Genomic DNA, 19,033 nt, shown 5'->3' on the forward strand with positions numbered 1-19,033 from the left:
GCAGTGGGATTGCAGGCAGCCCTAGGAAATGGGCAGCAGCATAATCTGGTGGTCAGACAAGAACTGGGAATGGACTGCTTAGTGGGCAACTAAGCAATACATGCCAGGGGAGCAATAGCATCCCTTACACACACACACACACACACACACACACACACCTCTCTCTTTCTCTCTCTCTCTCTTTCAAGAGGACCACACTCTCCCTTAGCACTGTCTCCCACCCTCCTTACTCACAAACCTCCATGCTCCAACCCTGCTTATACACAGCCTCACCTGCCTCCCCCACCACTCAAGTACGACTGTGGGAGCCAACTGCAGATACCCGGGGAGCCTTAACCCTGTGCCGGGTCGACCGTACTTTCCAACCATTGCCAATTATCAAAATTAGGTCCTTATGTAAACTCTCGTGAAGAGTTGCAGGAAACAAAACAGAGCAGTGGAGCCAGACTGCCTGAAGAGAACACAGAGCCCACTGGGATACACCAGCTTTCACCCCTCCCGCCCAGTGCAGCCCGCGGCTGTCTCTTAGCCGGAGCCAGATGGACCCACCAGGCACTGTACCAGGAGCAGGGAGGGTACAATGCTGCTGGGTCTGGGGCCTCTACCATGGAGGGTGACAACAAGGCCCTTGAAGGAAGTTAGTAGAACCAGAGTTGATGAACTAATGTGTTCGCCTGACTATCATCTGTCTGTCTGTGAGAGAGGCACACGTACGTGTAAGACAGAAATGCCGGATGCTGTGCAATTTAACTCCACAAGGCCATGGCCATAGTCATTTCACCAAGTGGCCATAAAACTAAAAGATAAAAAGGATAGCCCCAAATGACAAGGATTTTTCTGAGCAGGGAGTGGCGATAAGAGCTTTGGTTGTGACCTGAGTCGGGCTCACAGCAACCCAGGCAGGTGGGCAAACAGAGAGCAGACCCTGTGCCCCTCAGCTGCCCCATAAAATCAGGTCCTCAAGGCTCAGGTCAGGGCCGGGTCCCCATGACCAGCCCTGATCTCTATGGCAGGGAGTGGCCCTCAGCTCATGGTGGAGGGTTTCCTACCACAATAGGAGGATTTCACCCTCAGTCCCAGTAACTAGAGAAGATGATCCCAGGCTTCAGTTACCCGGAGAGCCTCCAGACTTTGGGGATCTGCCTCACAGACAAGCAGAGGGAGAAGAGTTTGGATGGCTTCCTGGGCGACCCAGCATGGAATGTGGAAACCATAAACTGAATTCCAGGTCTCACTGTAGGGCCATGCTGACTTGGCCTCACTCCACTTCAACAGATTCGGTGATACCAGAGTCGCCAAAGGCCACTCTCGCAGCAATTTCATTATCAAGCCCAGAAAGAAAAAAAAATGCCCTTGACATCCTCAATTGCCTTGTTAGCAAAGAAAGATCAGTCTCAGGCACGGGGCCATCACAATGGCCAAGCCTGAGAGCTAAGCCACATCTGCGAGGGTCAGTCAGAACATTGGGCAGCTTTTCAATGGGTGTAAGCAATGGGGAAGAACAGCACAATCCCCCCCCAACCACGATATCTGCTTTCCAAAGACCGTTCAGAGGTTCACTGCGCTCTTCTGGGTAGGTGAGCCACACAGCCTGGCATCTTTTCAACCTCAGGCAACACCCATTCCCGGCTGGGAGTACCGGGGATCCCACTAAACTAGTAGCTACCGTCATAGAGCCAAACACAGGACGTTTTCTTCTTCCCATTTTTACTGACAGGAAGCCTCAGACTCCAGGGAGTATTAAGAGCTACTGGCGTGTATGTGCTCCTAGCAATGCCAGAACCAAAGACTTCACCCTGGCCCAACCAGGCACCCCTAACCCAGATGACCCAAAGGTCTCTTGAGGGCACCCAAGTCACGGAATGTGGCCGTGTCATTGGGGGATCCAATAGTTTCATCCAAAGAATTCTCCCTCTTAGTGTCCAGAGCTAGCCCATTGTGACCTGGGAGCTGGGGCGGGTATAGAAGTGGTCAAAATCAAGCAGAGTTGTGAAGAACCCTTAGGTACAACAGAGTATGCAGCCGAGAGACAGCTCAGACAGTCACCCTGTCTAGCTTGTCAATAGCAGGAAAGATGGTAAGAGGGCCAGCCAGAGCGTGAGTGACAAGTGACACGCTCTTAAGCTCCTGCATTTGTTCTCTCAAGGTCAGGCCTGTGAGCGGTGGCTGGCACCTTCTCAAGAGCCTGCTGATGTACAATCATCTTACCTGCTTCACAGACGAAGAAACTGCGGTTCAGAGAGGACCCTCACAGGTGCCCTTGCCCTGCTGACAAAGGCCAAAGGGCGGTTGAGACCACTGTGAGAGAGGGAGGCAGGAATCATGGGACCAGCTGGGGACAGGGAAGTCCTGGAGAGAAACCCAGCACTGTGTCCCTGCATAGCACGACAGGGCCACCCCTGGGACTTCTTTACTAGTCTCCCTCGGAGAGAACACATCAGAGCAGCAGCCAAAGCTGTCTGAGATCACAGCCTAGGTGGGGCCAAGAGTTAACCAGGGCAGTGGCTCTCAACCTTCGTAATGCTGTGACCCTTTAACACAGTTCCTCATGTTGTGGTCACCCCCAACCATAAACTTATTTTCACTGCTACTTCCTAACTGTATCTTTGCTACTATTACTAATCATAATGTAAATATCTGATAAGCAGGATATCTGAGAGGCGACCCACTGTGTAAAAGGGTCATTAGGACCCCAAAAGGAGTCGCGACCCACAGGTTGAAAACCGCTGTCCCAGAGGTTCCTGCCCCAGCTTCACGGGTCCTGGCAGCCTGCGGTGTCATGGCTGCTTTGCTTTGGTAACACTCTACCCACCAGAGGACTAGGGTTACCCGCTTTTCCTGCTTTAATTTTGCAAACATGAGCCTGTAATTAAATCTTGCTCCAATATAGGAATTTCCCACAATTCCACTAACTCAAGTGCATCTCAGAAAGGTACAGAGAGTGAAGCCAGAGCACCAACCATGGATGGTCATCAGCAGCATGGGGAGAGGGAGAACGGGCCATGCTGGAGCGGGATGTCTGAGGGGATGTCCAGCTGCTAGGAATGAAGGAACTTTGCGCTCTGAAGGAGCGGCATCAAGTCCCAGCTAGATGACAGAGTCACCGCTGCCTCTTGTGAGGGCCTCGTCCACGATTCCAGGTTACAGTTCATCACATTGGAGACATCAGGGCAGACACTCGAGTGACTCTTGCATCCCACCCATGGTTGGAAGCAAAAAGAGAATCAAGGTCCTGGCTTGCATGGTGCTTAAGCCCACCTAGGCTTCTTCCCTCTTTACTCAGGGCCGAACCCATGAAACGGTGCCACCCAAATTTCAGCGCAATCAGCCCAGACGTACCCACAGACCAACCTGATGTCGACAACCCCTCATAGAGTGTCCTTCTCTCCTGATTTTAGACTGTGTGGGGTTGATACTTAAAGCTGGCCATTGCACTGCCACATTCATATCTTCATAAACCAGGAACCATATCCTAGGGACAGGTCTTATCAAACCCATCTGTGTCTGAGCCAGCTCAGCCTCAGCCTGTGGCTAGTGTGGCTGGGAGGTAAAAGCCCGGGGAGGCTCACTGGGGCTAGCATCTGTAGCATGGGAGGTCGCTTGCTGGTTCCCGGCTGCTCAACCCCGAAATAATCACACAGAAACTGTATTAATTAAATCACAGCTTGACCCTTTAGCTCTAGCTTCTTATTGGCTAACTCTTAACCCATTTCTATTAATCTGTATATCACCACGAGGTCGTGGCCTACCAGCAAAGTTTCAGTAAGTCTATCTCCAGTGGCAGATCCCTGACTCTGCCCTTCTTTTTCCCAGCATTCAGTCTAGCTTTCCCTGCCTACCTAAATTCTGCCTTGCTATAGGTCCAAAGCAGTTTCTTTATTCATTAATGGTAACCACAGCACACAGAGGGGACTCCCACGTCAAGCATCCTTTATACTTGGGGCTCCAAAATCACCAGGGTAGCGCCTCTGCTTAGGTGTGCGCCTCAGCTCCGTGTCCTTCTGGACCACGGATGACATAGAGGGGGACAGTGATAATGCCAATAGCCACGCGGGCAGAAGGAGCTGGCCCACCCCACCTGCAGCTGTTATCTCTGAAGAATAGATGTTTGGGGTAAAAATAAGGTACCAGCCCTTCTTTCTAAAACTCTAGGTTTGGGACTCATTTCTTGACATCTGAGGAGGAGCTCTCCAGGAGACTCCTACATAAAGCAAGACTTGGAACCCAGGCTCTTGTCCCTTTAAGACGCTTCCCTAGTGGGTGTGCATCAGGAGGCTACAAAGTGTTGCCTGTCACCTCTGGGTTTTTTTTAGGTGTGTGAACATCCAGAAGTCAGCATGGTTCTAATTTCTACCTGGCGGTTGGTATGAAGAATTTTAAACTGAGAAACGTGTCAGCTCCGGGTCTCTCTCCCTTTCTCCCCAGTGTCATGGCTTCTGGAGGTCTGCTCTCTCTGGGGGTGTGAAACCTCGGCAGGTACCGTCCATGATCCCTGTTTCAGTCAGAGGACCCTATGCCTGTAGCTCATGCCCATGTCAAGGAGCCGAGCCATTGATATTTCTAGAAGACCTGTTCTAATAACCCCCAAGCAAATCTCTACCTCCTAAGGCTCCCCCCCACCCCGCACTGCCCAGGGAGAACCTGGCTAGTGGCTGATGTGGCCCTCCTCACTGCCCAGGGGCACCTTCACTGCGTTGTACCTCCTGGCCACCCATTATGAGTGGGAAAACCATTCCTCTCTACCTTCCAGACAGCAGAAGAACCCAACCACATGGACAGTCTGACTCTAGCTTTTGGCCTCATCATCCACTTCATGACTTCTAACCAACTGCCCATTTTTACATGCCTTCCTGTCTGTGAATGAAGAGTTATTACAGGAACCTCCAAATGAAATAGAAGTCAGCAAGTGAACGCTTGTTGAATCCTGGCTGACCTCAAACTCACAGAGATCCACCTACCTCTGCCTCCCTTGCACCGGGATTAAAGTGTGCACCACTGTGTCTGGCTCAGACTTACACCTTGAGGGGCTCAGAAAACAGAATTTTTGTGTAAAATAACAGAAAACATTCAAATAAATGGGATTTGCTTGTAGTTCTACCAATTTCAAAATTGAGACCCCAATTTTGTTTTTTCGAAAACACTTAATCTAAGTGCACCTATTCTGGACAAGCCCACGTGAATAAGGTGTTCTAGCCCTTTCCAGTGCCCACAAGTCCAGACTAAGGTCCCCAAAAAGACAGAGAAGGACCTCACAGCTGGAGCAGAGAGGCACTTGGGAGAGGCCTTGGGACCGGGATCATTTGACCTGGAAGTGGGAAGGTAGAGATTTTTCCCAGGTAGCCTTTGCCCTCCGCCTTGGACACTGACGTTGTGCCCTGTGGTTTCCCTGAGACTTCCCAGAACACTCACTAACTAACTGTGATGACTCACAGGCATCTTGGTGGAGGGGGGGTGTCACACATCCTCTTCCTGAGCCCCATGAATCCTTCACTCATGCTAGTTGTGGAGAGGTGACAAGCCACCTGGATTCTCCGAGGCTCAGCAAGCCAAGTTACCCAGGACCCCGACTATCTCTCAGAGGCTAAGGGGTGAAGACCACAAACGTGTCAGCATGGCAGACCCCACCTCATGGCCATGGTTTTCTGGAAGAAAAGAACAAGACTCACATCTCAACACAGCTCATGGTCCAGAAGACCAAGACTTTCTTATCAGGACCACCGTCCTGCAAATAATGACACGGAGACTTCTTATTAATTATGAAACCTTGACCTTTAGCTTAGGCTTACCCCCAACTAGGTCTTATAACTTAAATTAATCTGCTTCTATTGATCTACAGTCTACTATGTGGCTTGTTCATCTCTTCTTTATTTCTGGACGACCAACTTGTTCCGCATCTCCTGCCATCTCTCCGCCTGTCTTCTTCCCAGAGTTCTCTCTCTCTCCCCAGAAATCCCACCTAATCTCTCCTGCCTTGCTATTGGCCGTTCAACTCCTTAGTAAACCAATCATAGTGACACATCTTCACACCGTGTAAAGAAACAGTCCACATCAGGCAATGCTCTCCCAGACACCAGCAATCCTTGGAAGCTATCATTTCTTCCACGGCATATGTCACAGGCGGAAAGTGGGCTAGGAGAGTTAGGACACAGCCCCCTACCCAGATCCCATGGGAAAGGGCACTAAATTTCCCTGCAACCCAGACCACAAGGATATCCTGAGGACTCCATTGAGGTGGCTGGAAGCAGGACTAAGAGTGTGGCCAGGAGTTCTGAGGGGTGCCCAAGGACCTCCAAGTACATGCACCTCGGATGGAAGTGGCATCCCTTAGGCATAGACACAGAGCGAGGATGACAGACACTTGTGTGAAGATACAAAATGGTTAGGAAGCCTGAGACCAGGACAGGGACTCTGCCGTCTCAGGGTATGTGGGGAAGGGATAGGATTGGAGAATGGTGCCCTTTGCCCCCTGCCTCACAGAGAAATGAAAGCCATTCATTGAAGGAGTGGGCCCTGGGGACACTGCAGCTCAGCATCTCACAGGGAGGGACTTCTACCCCAGAGCCCAGCTGCTCCCATCATAAAGGCCTTTAAGAATGGCTTCAAATCACAGAAGGTCACCCTCAAACAGAGGACAGCTCCTTAAAAGTCCTCAGCTGTCACTACCTGTAGGGAAAGGACCATCAGTTGACATTTTAAACAGAAACCACAAGCTGTCAAACAGGTACTGGTAGTCACCTGAATTCAGAAAATTCCCTGAGACAGAGACAGGGCCAATATGGGAGCCACCCTGCACTTCCTATCCAGAACCCTGCATCTTCCTCACAGCTTCTGGGGGCTCCAAAAGTCAGGGCAGCTGTGGGGGTTCACACACGAATGGGAGGCACAGGCAAACTTCATGATGTAGCTACTCTTTCCCGCTGTCCAACCTCTGTGAGCCGTCGTTTTCCCACTAGAGAAGCACAAATCTTCCCCGCCTCACCAGAGACTGGTTCCCTCCCCTCAGCTCACGCCCTCATTTAAAATGAAGCCAAATGCTTTTCCTAACCAGCCTCACTAGTTTCCTGTCCTGGCAGCTGCCAAAACTCAGGCCGTGTGGGACTTCCTGTCACTTTTCTTGTGGGCCACATACCAACGGGGTAGGCACAGAGTCAGGTCAACTCCAGGGACCCCGCACCAGTCCGGGCCAGCCACGGTAGCACAAATAGTTTAATTATTAATTCTTTCCCCATGGCAGCCAGACTCCCACACAGACTCGTGAGATCCTAACCCCTTCATCTCATTCAACATAACTCGGCCGCCCACAGGGTGAGTGGACCAGCGTGCTTGGGTTCTGAATCACAACTTCATGTACTTTTTCGATCCTTCTGGGCCTTCCTTGTCAGGAAAATCATGCTTGCTTTGTCTGTCGATGATTCCCTTTGGAGGCCATGTTCATACTTCAATGTCTCTGATCGCTCTTCCTCCTCCAGCCCCCTCCTCCCTCTGTCACCCTTGAGTCACTGGGGCCTCCTCTGTATCGTGACCCTGAACAGCAGTGTTGAGCTCCCAACCCCTGAACGTCTCTAAAACACTCGCCTCCCTTGAGTGCTTAAGGAAACTGATGATTCTCCCCACTCCTCTGGGTACCACTGTGTTGCAGGAATGACCATGTCCTTCATCCTCACGTGTCCCTTGATGAGCAAACACCTTAAACCCCTCCTGTACCTTTGCTGTTTTATTCCCTATCATGCAAGTGACATCAAAGTTCAAGTCTCTCGTTGTCTTTAACACCAGTGGCCTCTGGCTCCAGTATCTGCCCCATTCTGGTCGTTCTGAAGGTCCCAGCAAGTAGAAGGTGCGTTACCCCTACCCCCACCTCCCTGATCTGCCAAGCCCACTTTTCCGGCTCAGCCTTAGCTGTGAGAGCCACCCCTCCCTCCTGAAGATCCCCCTTGGCCCCATGATCTCCTTCCAAGCCCAGAGAGTCTACTACATTCCCTACATGGCCCTTCAGCTGGATGGACACAGCATCTTCCCGTCGTCTGCAGCATTCCTTACACAGGAAAGGCAAGCCTGGGCCTCTGTGGGTCTGTTCCCTTGGCTGCCGTAAGTGGGGCTGAAACAACAGGAACCGTTAGACTTCTTCACGTCTCTGAGCTCAAACTGCGAGGCTGGGATGTCCTGGGGCTGTGCTTGCTCTGAAAGCTCAGGAGAGGGCCCTTCCTTACCCTTTCTCATCTCTAAGTGGGCCAGCACTCCTTGGCTTGTCGATACGACATTTCAAACTCTGTAACCATCTTTGTGTGGTATGATCTGTGTGTGTCCATGTCCCTCCTTCCTATAACGATACTAGTCACTAGATTATGGCCCAGGCATACGATCTCATCCTATCTTGATTATATATATATCCCTCTGTATCTGAATAAAGCCATGTTTTCAAAGACAGAAGATTAAGACTTGAGTGTGGCCACTGGAGGAATATGATTGCACCATGTCTCCAGCTGTGCGCCTTGGTTTAGGTTCTCAGCAGCTGTGCGCCTTGGACACACAGCTGGATCCACCAGGTCTAGGTTCTCAGCAGCTGTGCGCCTTGGACACACAGCTGGATCCACCAGGTCTAGGTTCTCAGCAGCTGTGCGCCTTGGACACACAGCTGGATCCACCAGGTCTAGGTTCTCAGCAGCTGTGCGCCTTGGACACACAGCTGGATCCACCAGGTCTAGGTTCTCAGCAGCTGTGCGCCTTGGACACACAGCTGGATCCACCAGGTCTAGGTTCTCAGCAGCTGTGCACCTTGGACACACAGCTGGATCCGTCAGGTCTAGGTTCTCAGCAGCTGTGCGCCTTGGACACACAGCTGGATCCACCAGGTCTAGGTTCTCAGCAGCTGTGCGCCTTGGACACACAGCTGGATCCACCAGGTCTAGGTTCTCTAACCTGAACACGGAGGCTCTGAAGAGGCAGTAGAAGCAGCCAGTGGGAACTGGGACAGCGCCCAGGACCGACTTCTTCCCCGTGATGTACTCTTGCTGATGGAACACGAAAAGTAGCTGCTGCTTCCTTCCCTCCCTTCCATCTCTCCCCTCCCTTCCATTCTCTCCCCTTTCTCCCTACCTCTCTCTCTCTCCCTCTCTTTCCCCCTCTCACCTTTCCTTCCCCCTTCCACTGCCCCAATCCTGAAAACATACCACACTGAGGTAATGACATGAGGCCAAATCCTGTCCTATGCTGACTTCTAGTTTTCCTCTGGGAAGGTGTGGACAGAGGCAAACGTTTGGTGGCTTCCTATAGCACTTCCCACCTTGCTTTTTGAGACCGGGGCGGTCTGTTCAGGAACCAGGAGCTCACTGACTGACGACTGACCAGAAGCCTGTCTCTGCCTCCCTCGTGCTGGGACCACAAGTGTGCACCGGACTTGGGCCCTCATGCTAGTCCAGCCAACACTTCACGCATTGAGCCCCCTGCCCAGGTCCTAAGGAATCACCGCATGTGTGCTACTTTGTAACATACACCGATTCTCATGGACCTTATCAATTGTTCTAAAGCAATGAAACCTCTGTGGGAAGTTTTTGTGGAGCCCGGGACAACAGAGTACTCCAGTCCTGAGGCCTGGGTACCAAGCCCAATCACGGCAACCCCCTGCAATCATGCCACCTCTACAGCCCAGAGTCTCCTCTACGAGGGAAGAACACAGCTCTGGGGGTAAACCTCTAGAGAAAGGCTACAGCAGACTCAGGGCTTTTGTGTGTTCAGTCCCATCAAGTTTCCTAACTTCCCCTGTTCCAGGCAATGTAAACAGAAGTAATAGAGGCAATTTAAGCCCAACTTGTTTACATTGTTCAAAACTGAAGACCCACAGAATCCTCATGGCAGGAGATGTCAAGGCCAGAAGCGTTCCCTTCTGGGCTGGGGGTTTGGTTCAGTCAACAAGGAATTGTTTGCTTAGTGTTATCGGAGACCTCCAAGGCTCCATAAAGCCTGGAGTTCAGCTCTCCACCCTGAGAAGGCAGAGATCAAGGGTCTCTTTGAGGATCAATTGCTCAGAACACAGAGGGGCTCATAGAGGCAGTGTGGAATTAAACAGAAAACACAGCCAGTGCCTGCCATCCTGTCCCCGACCCCAGACTCCCCCACACTCAATTCCAATGAGTCCTCCTCAGACCTGACAGCAAACGCATGACTGGCTAATATGAGGTAACAGAGCTGGGAAAATGCCAGCAGAGGCCACAGCTTTGAAGGGCACTCTCTTAAAGACTAGGATGGGTTCTAAGGAAGGAACAATGGTAGAGATGGCCAGAGTGTCCCTTCAGCCAGCCGATGTCCCCTGATTCTCCCTGATAAGGATAGGGGAAATGTCATCATTTTATACCATGTACATATTAATAATATGTTGTACAGTATACCCTCTGTATACAGACGCAATATAATATGACACACTGTATATATAATGATCTTTAAGATTTATTTTTTATTTAAGTGTATGTGTGTATATGCGCACGTACGTGCATGCACACATGTGCAAGCACGCATGCATGCAGGTGGTCACAGAGGCCAGAAGAGGCCTGGAGCTGGAGATAATAGGCCACTGTGAAGGCAGGGAAAGGATACTGAGAAGCAAACTCTGATCCTCTGACAGATCAGCAAGTGCTCTTCATCACTGAGCCATCTCTCTAGCCCTTGTGTGTGTGGAATTTATGGGTGTGAGTGTGTAATCTATGTGTATGTGTATGTAATCTATGGGTATGGGAGTATACTCTATGTGTGAGTAATGTATGGTTGTGTACGTGTAATCAATGGGTGTGTATGTGTGTGTGTAATCTGTGTGTATGTAATCTATGGGTGTATATGTGTAATCTATGGGTACATGTGTGTAATCTATGGGTGTGGGTATGGGTGTATAATCTATGTGTGTGTGTATAATCTATGTGTGTGTATAATCTATGTGTGTGTAATCTATATGTGTATGTGTGTGTGTGATCTATGGGTATGTATGTGTAATCTATGGGTGTATATGTGCAATCTATGGGTATATATGTGTGTGTAATCTGTGTATGTGTAATCTATGGGTGTGGAATGTGTAATCTGTGTGTGTGTGTGTGTATGTGTGTGTGTGTGTGTGTGTAATCTATGGGTATATGTGAAAGAGTTCCTATCAGCAAAATATTACATATGGACAAAGCATTTTTTAAGTTGTGTTTGGGCACAAACATGTCACAGCAATACTGAGTCCCTTGTGATGAGGTAGAATTGCCTGTACTACCTCAGAAGAGCAATCCACATGACATCACATAACTCCCCAGAAGGGAGCCCCAGAAATCAACTCTTGAGGCCCCCAGCAAGGTGCCAAAAGAGCCTATTAAAGCTGCAGGGAGCAAAAGGGGCTCAGCTCTCCTGGTAAGATACTCAATGTTGGTTCAAATGCAAAGACTTCCAAAGCTTTCCTGTTGGCTGTGAACTCCACTGCCCGAGTTAGCCTGGGGTCCCCACATCGCCTTAGCATCTCCTCTCTTACCTGTCTTTAAGGTGTCCTTTTTGATGTGCCAAGTTCAGTTTCAATAGATGAGAGCTCAGTCTGGGAGAAGATGCTGCAGAGTCCCACACTTTGCCAGGCTGTTTTCTAAAGGCCTGGGAGTGAACCCAATTACTTTAAGTCGGATTCTTTTTAGCACTTAGGGTGAGGGGAGATCAATGGGTAGGGAGCCTTTGTGCACTGGATAGGCCATTACCCAAGGCCACAGTACAAGACTGGGAAGGGAATAGGGATGGGTACTGTGCTCCCGAAGGTTACTGCAAAGTTAAATGACTCTCCTGCAAAAGGCTCCTGTCTCTCTGAAGCAGTATTTATACCACCCTGTGGGTCCCAGGCTAGACCACAAGATCAGTCCCAAGAGCTGCTAATCTCTCACACTAATAACTGGGGTCAGTTCCAAGAGGAAGAGGAGCCAGACAGGAACATCCCCTTCACCCCCGCTGCTTTCCCCACAACATACATGGCCGTCAGAATGCAGAGGAGGTGACCTTCATCTTCAGAGAATGCCCTTCCCTACCATTTCTGTGTCCCTGTTCCTTGGTTACCAGATCCTTAGCGCCACTTCCCAAACCCCCATGTTACAGCACCCTAACCCCAAAGGGCACCCCGTAGAACTGTGTAACCAAACGACCGTGAATACCAGAGGAGACAGACAACGCTGGTGCCGCTGCTGATCTGCACTTCATGGAACTCTAGACCTCTGCATCCCCTTACCGAGAGGCATAAGAGCCAGAGGGATGATGGCCCAGTGGTTAACATCCTTGGCACAAAGCATAATGACCGGAGTTCGGAGCCCTAGAACCCATGTAGACGCTGGGCAGGAGTGGTAGCCTAACTGTAATGCCAGCCTCAGAAGGCAGACAGGAGCCACCCAGAACAAACCGGTGAGCCAGATTAGCCACACGGGCAAGCTCTGTATTTGCTTGAGCATCCTTGGCCCAATGGATAAAGCAGGACAGTTGAGACTGATTCCCTAAACCAACCTCACTCAGATCTCCACAAGCACGAACACGTATACGCAGCTCCTTGTACGTGTATCTCCACACACACGCACACACAGACTTGCAAGAACAGATACACACACATGGGAAAAGAAAAAAAAAGATAAATGCACATCAAACAAGACTTAAAGGTTGGGCTGATTAGTGTCCATGTTTCGAGGGGCGGGGTCTGTTTTCATTGCTTCCTCCCCTTGACACAAAATCTCCTTCTGTTCTTGCAGAGTTTAAATTAGGGCAATTTGTGGTGTGAGTATGTATGTTTAAAACCAAACAGGAGTTTCCTTTTCCTCAACACAAAATAAGACTGAAGTATATAACAGGACCCATGATGCCTCAAGACCAAGCCTCTTAGCCAGGCACAATGCCCCGCAAAGACAACACAACAGTCAGCTTTTCTCCCTTAGAAGCGGCTCACTGGCGTGCTTTTAACCGGTGTTCCCCAAACCTGCTTCTGAAAGCCACGGGAAAACGAAACAGTATTTTGAAAGTATAAGATCCAGGAAACCTAGCCTTGATGCTTTAACTATGGGAGCTGGGGAGGTCCAAGAAAGCAGGGGACCCGGAGAAACATCGCTGCATTTCTGCACACTGGTCTCCTAGCCATGGCTCGCTCAGTTCCAGCCCTTTGCTGCTCCAGTGGATCAGATTTTCTTGATTAATAACAAAAGGTTTGGTTGGGATCAGGGCTGTTTCCCACCATCTCTATGCAAGCCCGGCAGCACTCACCGGGTGATTAACATTTCAAGGCGCCTCTTCTTAAGGGTGGCCAGAAAGGCCCCTCTCAGTGGGCAAAATCGACTTCGCCCCCCTTGTGACATCTGTTCTAACTTTTAAAGCAGAAAAAAAAAATCCCTAAATAATGCCGGGGTGCCCTTTGATTTACACTCCTGGTCCTTCAGGACACAGCCCACAGCCCACACCTGTAAGGTTTTCTTCCTTTCTAAACATGGAGCCAATTCGAAAATTCCATAGAACTTAAGAAGCGACTCTGACCGTGTCATTAAGATTTTAGTTGTCTTTCTCGTGATTTCTTAATGACGTTTTCAATTGCGGCTAGACCTCACAAAACTAGGTCTTCTAGACCTCAACAACAACAAATTTTTAACTTTTGTGACATCTAATGCTATTGCACTTCTCGTTCTCACACTCCCCACAATGCACGTGCGTGTGCGCGCGCGCACACACACACACACACACACACACACACACACACACACACACATATACACCACATCCAAGCTGATCTTGCTTTCTTTCGTGAACGAGGAAATCAAAGCAATTCGGTTAGGCCGCTGAAATACGTGTACAGACACAGAAGAAACGGGGCGAGTGGCAGAACAGAAAAGAAAAGAGCAGACTGGTGGATGTCAGGGCCCCTCCCACCATCTGTGCCCAGGCTGGGGGCTCCGTACATTGGTCATCCCCAAACAAAGCTGAAGGCAGATTCCAGCCGGTCCCCTTTCACTATTCATTGAGGGGCCCATCCACTCCATATGCAATTCAGCCCACTGCTGTGTTAAATCAGCGGCTTCTTGGGGATTGACATGGTAATGAAGCCATGGTCAGCTGAAAAGCCCCCCAGAGGTATGCCCCTTCCTGACAAACCCACCCTTTCACCCCCACTGAGGCCTGGAAATTATCTCATAACATGGCAACATCTGTGCACAGGATCCCCAACCCTGGAGCCTACCCTGCTTAAACTCGGGCTGTGCCTCCCACACCAGCTCACGTGGAATGAGGCCAGGCCTCAGCACTCCTGGCGATGTAGCTCACTAGTCCCTGTTCCTCTTGCTCCTTCCCATATCCTTTGTGTCCTCCCCTTGAGATCCTTGCCCTGAGCGCCAATGCTTGGATGCTACATCGGGACCTTTCCCCTACTCGGTTGCAGATGTTAAAGGTGCAAGAGGCAGAGTTAACTTACTTCCTATACACTTGATAACAGAAAATCAAATAATTACTGCAGCAAGGAAAGACAAGACAAGCCAAGGGAAAAAAGAAAGAAAAGAAAAGAAAAGAAAAGAAAGGAAGAAAGAAAGAAAGAAAGAAAGAAAGGAAAGAAAAGAAAAGAAAAGAAAAGAAAAGAAAAGAAAAGAAAAGAAAGGTGGGGGAGTAGCTAACGAATTTTGCTCAGACTCAAGCAAATAGCATTTGCCCAACCAATAAGTAAGTGTATTTGAACTTAATTTAACTGGCCCAGGTCAATAAAATGCTTCTTGGGAAAGCGGTGGGACGGGCAGGGCCTCTGGGCTAGCATGATCTACAAGTTGTCTGTGGGCTCTGTCCGATACAACGATTTCATTTAATTTAGTTTGACATTTACAAACTCTTGGTGGAGGAAAGTTAGAGATTTCTGGGTTTCATCTGCCGTGCCATCCCCTGATTCTGCACGTGGGAAGGAGGGAGGATGAATGTCACATTGGGGTATAAACAACTGTGGGTCCTCCTACAGAGAGGGCTGCTTTGGGTGGGGAGGCTTGAGCTGGGCTCCTGCACAGGGCATTCCAGGGCATACCTGAGATAGGGGGTGCACAAAACAAGTTCTGTTCTGTTTTGATAGCGTTTTAAAATTGCATTTATTTATTTATTTATTTATTTATTTATGCATGGACGGAGATGGCACACATGCCACAGGTCAGAGGGCAAACTTACAGTCATCAGTCCTTGCCTATCCTGAAACCCACGGGCTGAACTCCGTGATCAGCAGGCTTGCAAGCCCCCGAACCGTGTTGCTGCCATGCCCCCTTTGTTGCCTTTCCTTATGATGGTTTGTATAAAATGTGCTTGCCTGGCATTCTCAGCGGGCAGCAGAATGTATACAGGGTTTCTTCCCAAGGGGTCCAAGAAGCTGGTATGGTTTGAACGTGAGATGCTCCCAGAGGAGCCTATGTTTGAATACTTGGTCCCTAGCTTCTGAAACTACTAGGGGAATTTAAAGATTTCTTAAGAAGTAGATACTCCCCGAAGGAAGCAAGACATTCAGGATGGGTCTTGGGTATAGCCTGGCCCTGATTCTGGCCAATCTCTCTCCACTTCCTTGACAATAAGCTGCCTTATGGTCCTTTCTATGGCGAGCGCCCCCACCACCACACCGGCCCCAAAAGTATTCCCTTAAACTATGAGCCAAAATACGCCCTTACTCCCTTAAGTTGCTTCTTTAAGGTATCTCCTTAAGAAATAGAAAATACAGAAGTGATGGAAGAGGTTTAACTGTCTATGTGTTACTTTCATTGGTTAATAAAGAAACTGTCTTGGCCTTTTTGATAGGCCAGCCCTTAGGTGGGTGGAATAGACAGAACAGAATTGTGGGAGAAAGAAAGCAGAGGCAGGCAGTCGCCATGACTCTTATCTCCAAGACAGCCGCAGGTTAGAATCCTCCCAGTAAGCCACCACCTTGTGGTGCTACACAGATTATTAGACGTGGGTTAATCAAGATGTGAGAGCTAGCCAATAAGAGGCTGAAACTAATGGGCCAAGCAGTGTTGAAAAGAATACAGTTTCCGTGTAATTATTTCAGGTAAAGCTGGCTGGGTGGGTGGTGGGAAGTGGCCTGCCGCTCCTTCTACACAGAAGTCATGCCTGCACTGCGGGGGAATAGGGACAAGGCCATGGTGATGTCATCTTTGCTGGAGACTCCCTTTCCTCGCTCAGAATGACTCCAGAGACTTCCTGGTGTACCACAGCCACACTTGTGCTCACTTCCCCTACTCCATCAGGACGGACAGGCCACCAACACCCTGAGTTTCTCTCTGTCCACTCCTGTCTACACAACCTGGGATCCCAGACTCTGAGGTCTCATGGCCTCACCCCTGCGCTATCTGCCTGAGTCCTCCTCCATGGAGCTGTGGGTCAGGTATGAATCAAGCAATTTCGTTCTCTTAATTGAAGTCCCAACCCCCAGTAGCTCAGAGTATAACCTGATTTGAAGATAGCATTTACACAGGGGCAGTCAAGTTAAAGTGAGGTCCCCAGAGTGGCCCCAATCCACCTGACCTATATCCTTGTCAGAAGGGGAAATCTTGTCACAGATATGCTAAGGGGATAAAGCTGTGTGGGAAGACAGCCATCTACCTACCAAAAAGAGAGGCCTGAACCAGTTCTTCCTCATGTTCCTGGTGCAGCAACCATAAACACACTTGGTCTCCCTCTTCTGCCTCCAGAACCGCTGTGCAATACTCTCCTGTTATCTAACAACACAGTCTGAGGTATTTTTCAGCAGCAACTCCAAAAGGCTAATATAAATGTGATGTCTGTAGGGCAAAGGGATCTCTCCACCTGGCCTGGGCCCCAACATCTCAGCCCCACCACAGTGCCATAGCAGCTAAGACCGGCCTGTTCAAAGACATGGTCGCACCTCCAGGGTCTGAGCTGCCTTCCTTCTTGGTGCAAACAGACAGGTGATAACCCCACCGCTATGCACACCTGGGACCCAGGATGTCACTGTGTGGGGAAATGACAGCGAGGACCGAGTCTCACAGGCCACCCACAGGACTTGGAGATGGCAGATAGTCCAGAGGTAGGAACAGGAAGGAGTGAATATCAGAAGTGGGACCCCCTCACGTCCCGCACCCCAAGGATAATTGAAAGCAGTGTGTCTGGAATAGTATCTTCATTCCTCAGTTTCCCCAACAATCTGTCTCCCCCAGGCTTGTCACTTTATGAAAACCTGTCTCTTCTCACCTCATCCCACCCTCCACCAAGAACGTTCCCAAAGCCAAGGTTTCCTTCTCCTCATGTGAGGAACGCCCATCACCTCTCCTGAAGCCCAGCTTGCAATAGCTAATCCGGGCACCACTGTCATGTCCAGAAAGCTATTTACCCTTCAACAGATGACGAGAGAAAACTGAGTGTTCACAAGTCCCTTGGCAGTGGCTCCCACTAGCCTCGTCACAGCATTTGACTGGTAAATTTTAATTTTTTACATTTATGTTGAAGTGTGTGTGTGTGTGTGTGTGTTTGTGAGAGAGAGAGAGAGAGAGTCTATGTGTCTATGTTTATGCGTAATGTATGTATACCTGTGTGTGCACTGTACATATATGTGTCTGTGTGTCCACAGCATCATCTTCTCTTTCTCCTTTGGTGTCTACTCTAACCCCAGCACTCAGGGTCTCCACCTGCCTCCTTATGCCTCCGACATCCCCACCTCAGGACCTTTAGACCCTCCCACTGGCCTCCTCTCCAACCCTATGAGGACAGGTGTTTCACAGCAAACCCACTGATCTCTTATTCATCCAGAGGGCCCAGATGGCTAGCAAATCTTTGGTGGAGGAACTGGGCAGTAGGGTGTCTTAGTTTGCCTGAAACCCTCTCCCTCCCTCCCCTACAGCCTCTGCTGTCCTGCCTTGCCCTTCCTCGATCTTCCAAACTTCCTGTTGGGGTAGCCACCTTTACACTCTTCCCTGGCCTACAAGGCCAATAGAGACCTGACCCATAATCCTTAATACCACAGAAGGACCTATGGAAGTCCCCAGGACATACAAGAACAAAGGGCATGATACTCCTATGGTCAGGGACTATTTTTTAGATCCACAATTCATTAATACCATCAAAACCATCTTAGCACCTAATAATTCCAACTTTCTCGGGTTCCCCCCCCCCTTTTTTGGTTTTTTTTTTTTTTTTGGTTTGTTCTGTTTTGTGGTGCTGGGAATCAAATGCGAAGTTTCACACACACACACGAGGCAAATGTTGTGATACTGAACTCTAGCCCAGACTAATAACTCCGCTTACTACATGGATGACTTCTGATCATATCCATATCCTAAGAAAACCAGGCAAAGCATAGTAGAGTTTGCCTTGAAGTAAGGACTGTACAAGGTCAGGCATGGGGCTAGGGTCAAGGTGAGCTCAGTGGGAAGGAAGATGGTGCGTGTCCTGGTGACATACATTTGAGTATGGTCTTGAAGGGGGAGTTCTTCCCTACAGAGAGTGAGAAGGTATAAGCCCAGGAGATAGTCAACAAAGCCATGCAGAAAGCTGGCTGAGCCAGTGAGCGCACCTTCTAAAGGAGTCTGACCTTTTCATGCCAACACTGGCAGCTCCATGCAGAACCAGGGTGAGCTTTGAGGGTGCCAAGGCCTTGAATGCAGACTCTAAGGTGCCATCTAAAGTGATTAAGATAAACCACATTTTAATGAAATAGTGTAAGAGATCAGAACCAAAGCACGCTGAACAATACCTTTACTGTTCCGTGTATGGGTGTTTCGGCCGCCTGTATGTCTGTGCACTGTATTCACGCAGTACCCACTGAAGTCAGAAGAGGGCGTTGGATTCCTTGGACCTGGAGTTAGAGATGGTCATGAGCTGCCAAGTGGATGCTAGGAACTGAACCAGAGTCCTCTGGAAGGGTAACCCGTGCTCTTAACCACCGAGCCATCTCTAGCCCTGTGCATACAGTTTTTAAAGATAGAAACAACATTCACAGATTTGGCTTTCTGGTTTACTTTCCCCTGACAAATGCAGCCTTTGAGTGTTTCGAGGTCTGAGTTTTGGCATATTTGCTTGTTGCCGCCTTTGCTGTTCTGTT

General features: G+C 49.6%; 2 long non-coding RNA genes across 5 annotated transcripts in view; one reads left to right on the plus strand and one right to left on the minus strand.

Annotated features, from left to right (window-relative positions):
• The window catches only part of LOC125404083 (uncharacterized), a 137,581-nt gene that overhangs the window by 98,972 nt on the left and 19,576 nt on the right, over positions 1-19,033 (minus strand). For both annotated transcript variants that reach the window (XR_015738114.1, XR_015738113.1), the window contains exon 2: positions 18,686-18,787. This is a non-coding gene — a long non-coding RNA (uncharacterized LOC125404083). The remainder of the gene's footprint in view (positions 1-18,685; positions 18,788-19,033) is intronic.
• LOC125403964 (uncharacterized) lies at positions 1,963-5,091 on the plus strand. Of its 3 annotated transcripts, none has more exons than XR_007233137.3 (3): positions 1,963-2,254; positions 4,314-4,476; positions 4,751-5,091. It is a non-coding gene; the product is annotated as an uncharacterized LOC125403964 (long non-coding RNA). The 3 variants fall into 3 exon arrangements; XR_007233138.3 differs by having other exon boundaries at positions 4,426-4,476; XR_015002317.2 differs by having other exon boundaries at positions 1,963-4,476.

This window comes from Myodes glareolus, chromosome 6, assembly GCF_982192425.1.
Source record: "Myodes glareolus chromosome 6, mMyoGla1.1, whole genome shotgun sequence".
In the NCBI taxonomy this organism is placed as follows: Eukaryota; Metazoa; Chordata; class Mammalia; order Rodentia; family Cricetidae; genus Myodes; species Myodes glareolus.